This window comes from Drosophila serrata, unplaced genomic scaffold, assembly GCF_035046125.1.
Source record: "Drosophila serrata isolate PLE 108 unplaced genomic scaffold, ASM3504612v1 contig_229, whole genome shotgun sequence".
In the NCBI taxonomy this organism is placed as follows: domain Eukaryota; kingdom Metazoa; phylum Arthropoda; class Insecta; order Diptera; family Drosophilidae; genus Drosophila; species Drosophila serrata.
Genome location: NW_028257127.1, coordinates 391,238 through 405,942, shown reverse-complemented (window position 1 = coordinate 405,942; position 14,705 = coordinate 391,238). Strand labels below are relative to the sequence as shown.

General features: G+C 43.8%; 1 pseudogene; it reads left to right on the top strand.

Moving 5' to 3' along the window:
- Nucleotides 1–293: 293 nt before the first annotated feature.
- Nucleotides 294–5,236, top strand: LOC147644108 (uncharacterized; annotated as a pseudogene).
- Nucleotides 5,237–14,705: the final 9,469 nt, after the last annotated feature.

Here is a 14,705-nt window from a genome sequence, read left to right as displayed (position 1 = left end):
CACAATACAATTGCATATCGTTGCATCGCTATTGAACTCTATCGGTACATTCGAGTACATAGCATATCTTTATATATTTGTGCACTAGCATATAGTTGCAGCCCTTTTATATACTTTTCGTGCAAATTGTGTTTGTGCTGTTGGTTTAGGTGGACCGATAGAACCGTTAGCTCGCGGTCAGTGAACGCCAAGCTTGGCTCCGCTATTCTTTCGTTCTCTATTCTCTGCGTTTGGTACAGCTGCATCGGCCGCAAACCCAAAGTGGCATTTGAATACTCTTTTTTAAAAATAAAATGGCAGAGAATGATTCGGTTACTGCGTGCCCATCCGGGGCCAATAGTGACTTGGACTTTAATAAAGCCAAAGCGGACTCGGTTTTTCGACAGCTAGTGGCTTTAAATGACTTTTTCGGTTCAGAAGAGGTGGCTCATTTTGATGAGGCCGACCTTCAAGTCAGGCTTGAGCTTATTGAACAAATGCAAGATAATTTTGATAAATCTCAAACAGCTGTCAAAAGGCTCAATCTACTAGAGCTGGCTAGTGATGTGCGTGCAAATTTTCTAAACATTTATTGTGCGGGGAAATCCAAAATATCTCGCGAACTAGCAAAACTCCGCCGAGTGTCAGTGATAAATTCGACTGCACTCGCAAATTTCAACATCGAGCAGGCTTCAACCTCCAGGGCTGGTGTCCGGGCCACTAGGCTGCCCGAGTTTAAGCTGCCACGGTTTGGAGGCGCTTATATGGACTGGCCCGATTTCTATGCTATGTACAGTACAGTCATCGGCAACAACGAGGACCTGACCAATTTGGAAAAATTCCAGCATCTACGTTCCTGTTTGGATGGCCCCGCGCTAGACACAATTCGCTCGCTGGAGCCAACAGAGGCCAATTATGAGAAGGCAGTCGACCTATTGACTGCTAGGTTTGATAACAAACTTTTGCATTTTCAGGGGCACATACGATCTATTTTCAGGCTTTCTAGTGTGGTGAAAGGGTCGGCAAGGAGTTTGCGGCAATTGAGCGACGGCATCAACTCTCATCTGCGAGCCCTTAACACAATGGCAACCACCCAGGAGATTGCGGATGGAATGCTCATATCCCTGGTGTCCTCCAAACTGGATCAGCATACCCAGGAGAAGTGGGCTGCTGCTGCTAAAATGGACGGATATGGCTGCTTTTTTGGAGAAGAGATGTCGGATGATGGAAAACATTGAAAATGCTATGGTAACCCACACACCTAGCAACCAGGTGGGAAAAACTATCAATAAAAATGTCCAATGTCCACGCTTGCACCGCATCCTCCTACACCTCATTATGAATTTTGTGTTATTCTAAGGATCACTTTATTTTGAAATGTCCACAATTTATTGCCTTGAGTCCCACATTACGCTACAAAGAAGCAAAAAGGCTACATCTTTGCCTAAATTGCCTGCGTAAAGGCCACAGCCTGCAGCAGTGCAAAGCTGGGAACTGCAGGCATTGTCGCTCTAAGCATTATACAATGCTACATTTGGAGTCAAATCCTGCTTCATCACCCTCGCAGCCTACATCCACTTCTGCTCCTCAAAATAGTGCCTCGCTCATTTCTGCTTCGCCAAATTCACCCCCACCTAAAGCCTCGGTAGATCATCAATCTGATTATGTGCTTCTTGCCACTGCCATCATATATGTCCGAAATCGTTCCGGCATAATGGTACCCTGCAGAGCCTTGCTTTCATTACTTCTCGACTCGCTCATCAATTGCAACTGTCAACTCGTCGCTCAAATACATGCATCTCAGGTATAGGAGAGTCTTCACTCATGGCTGATAAGACGGTAGATATTATTGTACAATCTCGCAACAAAGGTTACCGAACATCATTCGCTGCAATAATGACTAGCACCATCACAAATTATCAGCCGCATTTCGACCTAAACTCTTCAGAATGGAACATCCCCAGCAATTTATTCCTCGTCGATCCGCTCTTTCATAAAAGTCAAAGGATTGACATTTTTATAGGAGCTGGAATCTTCTTTGACCTGCTTTGCGTTGGGCAGATACGGCTGGCCGACCACCTTCCCTCTTTGCAAAAAACTAGATTGGGTTGGGTAGTATCTGGTGGCATATCTTCGCCGGCCAGTTGTCAGTTGAGCACGATGTACAATTGGAACCTGAATCGTTGCCGGACCTTGTCAAACGGTTTTGGGAAATTGACAGCTATTGTGGATCGTCATCTGCTCCAACTGATGAGGATGCCTTGTGCGAGAATTTATTTGCTCAATCTTATTCTCGGCTTGAGTCAGGCCAATATTCAGTTCGATTGCCCGCAAAGACTAGTCTCGATATGCTAGGAGATTCATACCATCGTGCTTCGCAGCAATTCAAATCATTGGAATCCAAATTGGCTAGAAATCCTAATCTCAAGGCTCAATATATTGCCTTTATAAAGGAGTATATCGATTTAGGCCATATGTCGCTCTCTTGCAAGCAGTCAGCTTTGCCGCAATATTATTTGCCCCACCACTGCGTTCACAAATTGGACAGCTCGACTACCAAACTCAGGGTAGTCTTCGATGGTTCTGCCAAGTCTTCGTCTGGATACTCTTTAAACGAGTTGCTCTTTGCTGGTCCCCCCATTTAGCCTAAAATCTTCAACACTTTGGTTCGGTTCAGATCCTTTAAAGTGGCACTATGCGGCGACATCTGCAAAATGTATCGCTGTGTGCGTGTCACCGAACCTGATAATCTGCTCCAATGTATCCTCTGGCGTGATAGTCTAAGCGAAGAAATTAAAATATACACCCTAGACACCGTCACTTATGGTACTAAGCCTGCTGCATTCCTAGCAATTCGTGCCATGCAGCAGCTCTCCTATGATGAGGAGAAGGATTTTCCTGTGGCAGCCAAGATCGTGCGTAGGGACTTTTATGTTGACGACCTTATTTCTGGAGGCGACTCGATCGAAGAGGTCGCTTATATCCGGCAGCAGGTTAAATCGTTACTTGCAAAACGCCTATTTCAAATTCGTAAATGGTGCTCCAATGAGCCGGCAGCGCTTGAAGGAGAACTTGAGGCTGATCGCGAGAAAATGCTCAAATTCGATAATGGGACTGACGTCGCCAAAACACTTGGGCTATACTGTGATACAAGTTCCGATAATTTGCTTTTTGGATTCTCTGGAAATGTAGCAGACAAGCCAGCTACCAAGCGCTCTATTTTATCAGCCGTAGCCAAATTCTACGATCCGCTAGGTATTATAGCGCCCATTATAACCAGGTTCAAAATATTCTTGCAAATCCTGTGGAAAGATAAGCTCGACTGGGATGAGACTTTGCCACAATCTTTGCATTCCTTATGGTTGGAACACTCCGCGCAAATCTCGGTAGTCAGCCATTTAAAACAGGGGGCACCTACTCATCACATTTGCTTTGCTCCAAGTCTAGAGTCTCGCCGCTTAAAACACTAATCATACCCAAGCTTGAATTATGCGCAGCTCTATTGCTATCCGAACTCATCAACAACATCGCTAATGCCATTTCTCAGCCTTGCACATATCATTGTTGGTCTGACTCAACAATTGTGCTCTCTTGGATTCGCCAGGCCCCATCAGACTTTAACATTTTCGTTTCCAACAGAATCGCGCAGATTCAAGAAAGGACGGAGGATAAGGCTTGGCATCATATATCGACCCACTACAACCCGGCTGACATATTATCCAGAGGATGTACTCCGCTCGAACTTTTGGATTCGACGCTGTGGCGTGAGGGCCCACCATTCCTGCGGACAGACGAAGCTTGCTGGCCGCCTCATACGCCTACTCTAGTAGATGTGCCTGAACGCCGCCGCCTCGCGCTGGTGCTGACGCAAAGCCAGGATATTTCGTATGGCTGCAAGTTTCAAAATTGTTTTGGAAAGCTGCAGCGAGTCTTTGGCTACATACATCGGTTCCTAATGCTAAAAGCCAAGGATGAGCCACGACGGCGAGGACCTCTTACAGTAGACGACATCAAGGGAGGCACGCATCTGCTCATCAAGGGAATCCAGCTCATCAACTTTGCTGAGGAGTATAAGGCCCTGCAATCCGAAAGGCAGATTTCCTCAAAAAGCAAGCTGAGTTGGCGGTCGGCTGCAGAATTCATTATTGGATTATGATGCAAAACACCCAATTTTGCTTCCCAAGGATCAGTCACGTCAGCAATCATAGCTCACTTTCATTTGAAATTTCTTCACTCAGGCCCGCAGAGCTTATTGGCGGCTTTACGGCAAAGGTTTTGGCCAATTGGTGGTCGAAAAATAGTCGCCGCCACTATCAAAAAATGCATTCGCTGTTTTCGATTAAAGCCCAAATTAGCTGAGCACATCATGGCGCCGTTGGCATCCAACCGCGTGCAGCCAAGTCGACCATTTGTCACAGTGGGAATCGATTTCTGTGGTCCTTTCTACTCCAAGTCTGAAGTCAGAAACCGGCCACCCGTCAAATGCTATATCGCAATATTTGTTTGCTTCGAAACTAAAGCCTGCCATTTGGAGCTGGTGGAGGATTTGTCTGCGGCTTCACTTATCGCTGCCCTCAAGCGCTTCATAAGCCTAAGGGGCAAGCCTGGCACAATATGGTCCGATAACGCTACAAACTTCGTTGGAGCCAAAAACGAGCTGCTGGAACTGAGGCAACTTTTTCTCGCCGACCCTCAAAACAGCGATCTTCAGCAGGCCTTCGTTTCAATCGGGATCAAATGGCAATTTATTCCCCCTCGTTCGCCTCATTTCGGCAGCCTATGGGAGGTTGCCGTCAAATCTGCAAAATATCACTTTCATCGGGTCGTTGGCAACACTATTCTCGCATTCAATGAGCTTCGCACTTTAGTCTATGAAATTTCAGCGATGCTTAACTCTCGACCGCTCTGTCCAATTTCAGAAAACCCTAACGATTTGGATGTCCTTACACCTGGTAATTTTTTGATTGGGACCTCTTTCGCCACAATCGAGGAGCCCGACATCACGCACCTCAGCATCGATCGGCTGAGCCGCTGGCAATGCCAAATTCAGCAAATCATCTGGCGGAAGTGGAGTACCAGCTACCTCTCGCTTTTACAAGAGCGTGGGAAATGGCGTGCATCAACGCCCAACATCCTACCGAATAGCGGTAGGACAACATCCCTCCGCTTCAATGGCGCCTTGGCAGAGTGGAGAGCATCATCCATGGAGCTGACGGTGTGGCCCGTGTCGCTGTCATTCGGACAGCCACCGGCCTAATAAAAAGGGTTGTTGGCAAAATAGCTGTTCTACCCCTGGAAACCACCTCATCTGGCTGCATGCCCCATCCAGCGGGGGAAGCATGTCGGGAGCAGAAGCAGCAGATTTAATATCAACATGTTTAAAATCATTATATGTAAACAAGCGATCAGCTGCGGCAGAAGCTTTCCAACTCATAAGCCGGCTTGAAGGATATGGCTTGGGTATAAGGGAGGAGTTAACCTTTCACACACATCTAATATGCCAAAAATGAAATATAAGCAATTCAACTCTACTGAAAGTATTTTTGCGCACAATCGCCAACGGTGCTATGTGAGCTATAGAAAATAATCGTCCGATGTAGCCAATTTTTTTTACCATATGTTTCAAATATTTTCTTAGATTTTTGGGAAAAATTTCAAAACGATATCTCAACGGGAAATATTTATGGCCGCGGCTCCATACAAGCCCAACCACAGTGCGATGGTTTGAATTCCATTATTTAAAGTCAAATCGCTGGAGAACTGCATTCATTCAGGATGAAGCTGCGAAATCTAAATCATTCAAAAGTGTGCAATGGTACGCGGTGTCCGTCAAGAAATTAATGAACAATGTAATTCAAGCAACGATTATCAAACGCAAATTCAAAGGAAATGAAGTTGTAATCCCACGAATTCCAATAATTCCTAATGGCCTTCGATTTCAATTTAAGCGGATTTAGTTCCCAGTTCGGTTGGCTTTTGCGAGGTTAATCAATAAATTGCAAGGCCAATTGTTGAGAGTTTTTTGATTAACCTTGAATATTTCTGTTTTTTTGCATGGTCAATCTTCGTTGTATATACATATTTGCATCGAAAATTAATCAAGAAATATAGTTTAACTTATCGCTCTGAACTGATGATATTCAAAAAATGACATAGAAAGTTTATTTGTCTGCGATTATATTATCTGGGGTTAGATAAAACATCAATTAGGTTCTCCGGGCCAGCTTGTTTACTATATACATATCATATGTGTGGCAGTGTTTATTTATTTAAAACAGAGGTCGGTGTAAGTTTTTTTATTGTAGTTTGATTTTTTTTATTTTTATTTATTTATTTCGTGTTTTCTTTGATTATTGACATCAGCTGGAATTTCCGGCACGGCCCGTGGGCCTTTTGGGAAAATTCCCGCGCGAGAAGACTGCTTAGCCGGAGTTGTCGTATGCTCAGAAGCAGGCTCAAAAACAGTTTTTCAGTCTGCTGTACTTGTTGAGGCACTGATGGTCGGCGTAGGCTAAAAAATAGTTCGACGAATTTGTGTATTCACTTTAGTTTAAGCGCAAGTATTTAACTACAATGTGCAGCTTTGAAAAACTTCGTCTTGTTTCCAGCCCAGTGCTGCCAGGCCAATGTTTCCTCAAGTCCAAATTAGTGTTACACTAAGTGCAATATCATTTTTGGGGCGCCTTGTATTGCGGCCGTTTGATGTACTTCGGGTCTGGAAGTGGCAATTTTATACCGTTGGTAATCCTTTCAAACTGTTTTATACAGCATTCATAGACGAGGTAGATGTCGCTTTGAATAAGATTTGTCGTTGACTTGTGCATCATATCAGGTGCTATCGGGTTTAAGACTCTAAAGGGTTCATGTATTCAAAGTATCTCCTACAGTGAAGTACCACTAAGGGAATATACGTTCTAGATGTTAGTCGGGAAATTAAGCTGACGAAGCAGATAGGGGCTCTCCACGACCCCGTGAATAAGCTTGAGTAAAAAGACGACGCCGAGCATCGTTCTACGGTTAGCTAGGGCTGCAAATTAATTAGAGGAAGTCTACTAGAGTAAGGGCAAAGAGCAAGAAGTTCTCTTAGACAGATTCAATGCGATTACTATGGACTCCCAAATGAGGCCTAATGAAGTGAAAAGCGATTTATTTACATAGGGAGAATCGAATTTCTTCGGCCACCTTTTAATAAATCCCAGCACGCCTATTGCTTTGTTAACCATTCAAGAAATAGGCTCGAAAAACGAAAGCTTAGGATCTACTTGGACCTAGATCCTGAACAAGAGGGATTTTTTCCAAAGTGCAGTCGTTAAGCATATAAGTAGCAAACTGGGGAGTGACTCGTAAAAATGGTCATCAGTTTGCATTTAGAGCTGTTGAGATGTAAAAAGTTAACATGACACCATGCATGAAAATTGTTAAGATCAGATTGTAAGTTTGACTGGCACCAACTATCCCTATACTGCAAGCAACGTTTAACGTCATCAGCTTACATAAGTACTCTGGATTTCGTTAGAACCTGCGGCAGGTCATTGATAAACAATATGAATAACAATGGACCAAGGTGGCTACCTTGTGAGACGCCAGATGTGACAGTGAGGCTATTGGATATAGCATTTTTGAACAGAACCTGTTGAGTTCCTTTTTGTTGAGAGAAATAACAAAAAAAATCCTTCCAAATAAGGGGAAATTCTGAGGATTCTATAGATAAGGTATATATATATACTAGCGGCCCGTCCCGGCTTCGCACGGGCATTAAACATTACATTTAGATTTGTCAATTTTAACACATTCATAATAATAATGATAATATGACACATATTCATCCATTACATATTTATTTTTTTTTTTTCAATTATTGAGGTCATAACCATAAAAGAAAATACATTTATTTTGTTAGAGCTTCTCTGTAAAAAATATTTGATGTTTTATTTTGTGGCAGCAAAATAAATTGATTTTCATTGGCTCCGACTCGCGATAGACCAACATACAGTTGACCATGAGTAAAACATTTCTTTCGCAGATCGATCCATACTAATTCGAAGGTTTTGCCTTGTGACTTGTTAATTGTTAATGCGAAAGATGTTTTTACCGGAAATTGAAGCCGTTTAAATTTCATATCGTTCATATTGTCATATCATTTTGGATCATCGGTATCCTCGGTATATGAGCTAGTTGACCACCTGCTGGGCATATTAGGGTTAAAAGGGCACTTCTGAATACATCAAGGTTCTGGCAAAATCATCTTCCTGGCATAAGGTGAAGAAGGCAGTCAGAGTTGTCGCTGGCGGATTCAGGACTCTTTCTTGCACATTTCTTTCTGTGAAATAGACACGTTGACCATTCTCCAAATGGACTGCCAAGTGAACTAAAGCTGGATAGCGTTCATGAAGGGGGAACGAACAAATTCGCCATGCAGCCTCGTTGCTGCTTATGTATCTTCCAGCCTGGTATTGAGATATTTCATCGACAACTCGTACTGCATTGTTGTCACCATTTTCTGCCTGAACACCAAAAACTGCCATATCGCTGCCTTTATTCACGTACTTGCAGATATATTTAATCGATTTCACGGAATTGCAATATTCTACGTTGATGTGCGCTTTGTATGATTTTGACAATAGTGTTGAGTATGGAACCACCCAACGATTGTCTACCTCAATATCACCAATTCTAAATTTTAAATTTGCCGAAGTCCCTCCATCTTCAGTTGACCGTCTCCTATACAGAGGATATCCATCGTCCCCTGTTACGGTGTTGGCTGTAAATGCTCGAGGATATCGCTTGAAACACTTCCCGTCTACCATGCATGGTGAACATGGGTTGAGGGTACCACATGGGCCATGGATCATGTTCTTGATGACAACTTCATGCAAATCCGTATCAACCTCTGCCCATGGAATCTCAGCGCATATAACATCGTCGATTTCATCTGGAGTAATTTTATCATACAGCCAAATCAGTATGTGCGCATGCGGCAATCCTCTCTTCTGCCATTCTACTGAATACATCCAGCACCGCACAGATCCAAAAACTCCATGTTTCACAATAAAATCCATCAGTGACTTGAGCTTTTGTCTGAAAACACGGGCTGTGATGTCATGCCTATCCCTATACGATTGTCCAGGAAATAACAGCTGTACCATCTCGTCCCAAGCTTGATTGCATTTGAAGGTGATAAATAAGTCTGGACGGCCGTAGCAACGAACATATGCCATGGCATCTTGAGCATATTCATTCATGTGGCGTGGACTACCTATGTATGAGGATGGCAAAATCGTGAGCTTTCCAACGTTGGTTGTATTACGGTCATTTATCACAGCATCCCGCAATGGATATATTCCTCGGACCGAAGTTTCGTCTGATTCAATCGAAGAGGCCTGACAGTATATGCAGACCGGATGCATCCGGCCAATAACGACATTCGATTCGAGCTGTAATCAATAGTTGGATTATATCTGAATGCAAGACGATTGTATTGCAGGTTTTGATCTTCTACAAGCTGTAAACGCGCTTCAGCTACCCTTGCCCTGTCGCGTTCATTATTTTGAGAGTGAATCAAATCGATTGCTGCAGAACGCGACTGCCTAACTCTCAATCGTTTTCTCTCAAGCCTATCTGCTCGTCTTTCTGCTGATTCTTCGTTGTGCATCTGCATTGCTCTCAGCCGCTCAGTCTCTCGGATGGAGGCCCGTTCTTCGTCAGTCATATTCGTAATCTTACGTCTTTTTGCTTCTGTATTGCGATTACGACGACCCAAACTCGACTTCTTGGGTGGCATGACTTCGTTTCTTACTGAACCTGAACAAAAAGCTGGCTGCCTGTAGAGGGCGGTAGATGTAAGGTAGTTTTTTGATATTTTTTTAACACCTTGGATTACGTTATCGAAATTTTAGTAAGGATGCATATTTTTTTTTTTTAATGAAATATAGCCTATGTTACTCAGGAATGATGTAGCTTTCCAACAGTGAAAGAATTTTTCAAATCTGCCAAGTACTTTCGGAGCCTATTCAATTCATACAAACAAACAAACAAAAAATCAAACCTTTCCTCTTTATATAATAGTATAGATATATATATATATATATATTTTTTTTTTTTTGAGCTGAATTTATTATTGTACGTTACTGTAGTGTAGCAACTTATACAATAGTGAGCGAGATAAGGTATACAACTTAAGGAGGGGGAGCCTCAGCACAATACCTGGTATTTTGGTATTCCATCGGCACCTGGTGAATATATTGGCTTAACACGTTGAAGATCTAAAATAAAAAAGCTTTCGTTTAAGATGAGACTGAAGATTAAGTTCGAACTGGGCGTAGCCAAAGAATATATTTGACTTGAAGTTGTAGAGGGAGAATATGTTGTTTTAATGTTGTATATTAAATGTTAGCGAGGAAGGGTATAAATTGTATTTACGCTTAGTGACCATTCGTTCTTTGGCTTAACTAGAAGTTGAGGGCCTTTTAACTAGCTAGCTTGATAAATTTAGTGGCTAAGTCCGAAGGATAAGCATGGGTCCATATCCAGATACTGTAGAACGTTTTTAAAGTCTGTCCAGTATGTTCTTCTGTTTCCTCCTTAATAGGAGTATATGTATTATCTGAGTAGGCGTACTTGCTCGCGTTTACAAATCTGTGTACATCAATCTGATAAACATTTGGTAGCAGGCTGGAGTAGAAGAGATGAAATTCCAATTTGAAATTTCATTGCCGCCATGACGTAAGTAGGGCGTCGGGTAATTTATCGTGCTATTTTTGCCAATCTGCAGTAACAATTTAAGATCGATGGTGTAGCGTGAAACAAGTACAAGGGATCGAAAATGGAGATCAATATAATGCAATTTCTTCTTTTAGGACGTCACTTTTAAGTTCCGCAAATTTGAAAGTATAATCCTTAATTCTTTCATCTTTCCAAATATACGGACGTGTTTTTTCTTGCGATCTAGTTTTGTGTTTAAACTTTGAATAAACCATCGGGATTTCACTTTAATCTTATTTTTTGTGTTCAATAACTTCTCGTTCACTTCGCATGTGCATACTTCATTCTTATCTGTGTATTTGAATAAAGTTTATCTTTTAATTATAATTGTGCTGCCAGTGCTTGCTTTTGCAAGTTTTTGCATTCCTCTTTGTGGCTTTCCCGATTAGCTGTTGTTTCGCCGTCGCGACAGCTAAACGTTCCAAAAAGCTTTCTTGCTCACTCTCTCTCGTTCTTACTGTTCTTATCTTTTTATCGCACTCTCTCTTTATATAAACACAACAATAATTGCGTTGCAGCTAGGGCAGTGGACGATGTAAGTAAAACCACCGACTTGAGATACTGGTGTGAGGCTGTCGCAAGGTAGAAAAGGAAATCATCAAAATTATCTTTTTAAGTGAGCGGACGTGTTTTTTCTTGCGCTCTCGATTTGTGTTTAAATTTTGCATAACCCACCGGCGTTTTAATTTAAATGTTTGTAATCTTCCTGTTCACTTCGCGTGTGCATGTAGCTTTTCTTACTTGTGTTAATTGTGTTTATTTCTTAATGTTTATTGGCTTTCCTTCATGCGACAAACCAAGGGCGGTTTTAAGGACATATTCTCGACTTTTCGCAGAACTCATGATAAGTTCTTGGCGCTGGATAATCAAATTAATAGCCTTACGCTTTTAAATGAGTCTCTCAGGCGCGAAAACAACGCAATTGGAGGGCAGCATGTAGGCGGATCCGTACAATCCGCGACGGGCACTCAGCAGCACCCTCCTTCGGCACAGCCTTCAACCTAAGCATTAGTTCCAAGAGTGCTTAGATCGAACGCTTGAAAAGATTCGGTGCCAGAATGTGCCGTGGGAGTGCCCGTATATCCCAAATATTGACCCCTCAAAACGCCGAAAATACAAATGTATCTCCTCAGGACCGGAATACCGGCCAACAATGGCACGGCAGATAGCCAATTTGCCTTGCCAAAAGCCGTTCCACCTACGAGACCTATATTTGTCTCGAGGCTATCCCCTGATCAAACATCGGAAGATGTTCTCGCCTTTATACAAGGCATCACCAGAAACGATAAAATTAAGATAAATGTGGAAAAGTTTACATTTTCTTACGCTAGGGATATTTCATTTTTTTAAATAAATGTCGCTAACGAACTCTTTGAAACAATTTGCTCTACCAAATTCTGGCCAGAGTACGTCGTTGTTAAGGAGTTCGAAGCGAAGAGGAAGAAAAATCGGCCTGTAGGAAAAACTCTTCCCAGGCCTGATCATACCACTGCGCCTTCTACGACTTCCAATCCCGACCCAAAAAACTAACCTACTCCCTAGTTATTTCCTATCAGAATGCAAGAGACCTTCGTAGTAAGCTTCCTAACTTGTACTATGATAGCTTTTCGTTTGCATCTCAGGTTATTGTGCTTGCAGAAACCTGGTTAAAGCCGGATATTCTGAGCTCCGAAGTTTTTCCAGCTGTATTCACTGTATATCGGCTAGATAGAGTATGAATTTTTTAATTAGTTTATTATAAATAAATTATTAACTAGACCGACTTAGTGGCAAGAATTTGGCACGGACGAAAATGATGCGATGCTTCGAATTCAAATTATGCGAGTAATCTATATTTCTTAGCCTAGCCTAGCATATACGAAGGTTGGCGAAGGCGAGGCGAATTCGCGAAGAGCGCGAGAGAGCTTTATTGCGCTCTCGCCTTCGCCCTAAACTAACTACACTAGACTTCAAAATAATTATCATATCAGCCAACACCGGCCCCGTTGAACGCCTCCACGGCTTCAACATCCTAGAAGCGGCGCCAGCTTGTGAATCGCCCTCCGGAAGATGGCTCCATCGCTCCGTCTAAGATCGACGACCCTGACCATGCCGTCCTCCCCTGCGTGCGTCGCGACGATCCGCCCCAGTAGCCACTGTTGAGGCGGCAGATTGTCCTCTGCCACGATGACGAGCTGTCCCTCTTTTACATTGTCCTGCTCGTGGTGCCACTTGCCTCGGAATTGGAGGCCCAGCACATACTCCCGGGACCATCGCCGCCAAAACGTTTGCTTGGCTGACGAGACAAGCCGCCATCGCCGCAAGCAGCTGAGACTCGCCTGGTCCGGGGTCCGCAGTGTTGGTGCTGCGACGAGGGGCCCGCCTGTCAACAGGTGTCCGGGAGTGAGTGCCTCTCCGTCGCTTGGGTCCTGGCTGAGAGCTCCGAGGGGCCGCGAGTTCATTATGGCCTCGATTCCGACGAGGACTGTCCCCAGCTCTTCTGCGTTGAGGAGTGCGCCGCCCACCGCTCGTAGGAGTAGGTGCTTGGCAGTTTTCACACCTGCCTCCCATAGTCCGCCCATGTGCGGAGCCCGAGGGGGTGTGAACGCAAATTCGCATCCGCTTTTTGATGCGAATTCGCGAATCGCGTCCGCCTGCTCCTCGAGCCTCTCGCGAAGAGCCTGGAAGTGGCGATTCGCTCCGACGAAGTTCGTCGCGTTGTCGCAATGCACGGTCTGGGGACATCCTCGGCGACCAATAAACCTTTGAAAAGCCAATAAAAAAGAGTCAGTACTTAGGTCTGAAACAATTTCTAAATGAACCGCCTTGGACGCAAAACAAACAAATAAGGCAATGTAGGACTTATATGGGGGCCTTCCTCGTATTTTCAATGTCGTATAAACAGGGCCACAAAAATCAACGCCACATATTGCAAATGGGCGGAGAGCACGGAGTCTTTCTGCGGGAAGATTTCCCATAATTTGAGTCATCAGTCGGGGCTTGTATTTAAAACAGCGCACACATGATCGAACTGTCTGACTGCAGAGTTCCTGAGCGTTTATGGTCCAAATACGCTGTCGTAGGATGCTCACAAGTGCTCGAGGACCGACATGAAAATTTGTGTGGTACAGATGCCGGACGTAGCTCTGCACAAATTGGGAGCGTTTCGTCAACAGCAAGGGAAACTTGGCATCGTAGGATATAGGAGCGTTTGCTAGTCGCCCCCCAACTCGCAACAACGAAAAATTGCACCAAGTGCCGGTGTCTTCATGGATGAATGGGTTCAATCGCTGAAGACTTGGGCCGACCTTGGAACCTTTACGAATTTTTACTATTTCTACTTGATACTCGTGATTCTGAATTATTTCGACGATCTTATTAAATGCTTCAGTATATTCAGTCGGTGACAGAGTTCTTTCGAAAACTATACTCTTGTCTTTACATTTTCTTATAAAGCGGAACATATAAGCGAACACTCTCAGCAGTTTCAGGTGTGACGAGAATCCCTCGATGACGTCTAGCAAATCGGGTGTTTGCACCGCAGCGGTCAGTCCGACCACAGTCTTTTTTGATTCCTGACGCAAGACTTCCTCATCCGGTTCGAAATGAACATTTTTGGGCCAGTTCTCCTCCTCGTCCTTCAGAAATTGAGGTCCCGTGAGCCAGATCGACTGTCCAATTTCGTCGACGTCACAACCTCTAGACTATATCTGCTGGGTTCTGCTTTGTTGGAACATGCCGCCATGTAGCCTGTCCTAACCATTCCGCAACTCTGTTCGAAACGAATGTCGACAACGACGATGGATGAGATCGGATCCAATGGAAAGTGACTTCCGAATCCGACCAGTAAATGATTCGTTCGGTAGGGACATTTATTAGCGGTTTGATTCTCTGGCAGAGATCTGCGAGAAGGTGAGCGGCACATAACTCAAGCCTTGGGAGCGTTTTTGTCTTGAACTTTCGACTTTGAAGTCAACAACGATAAT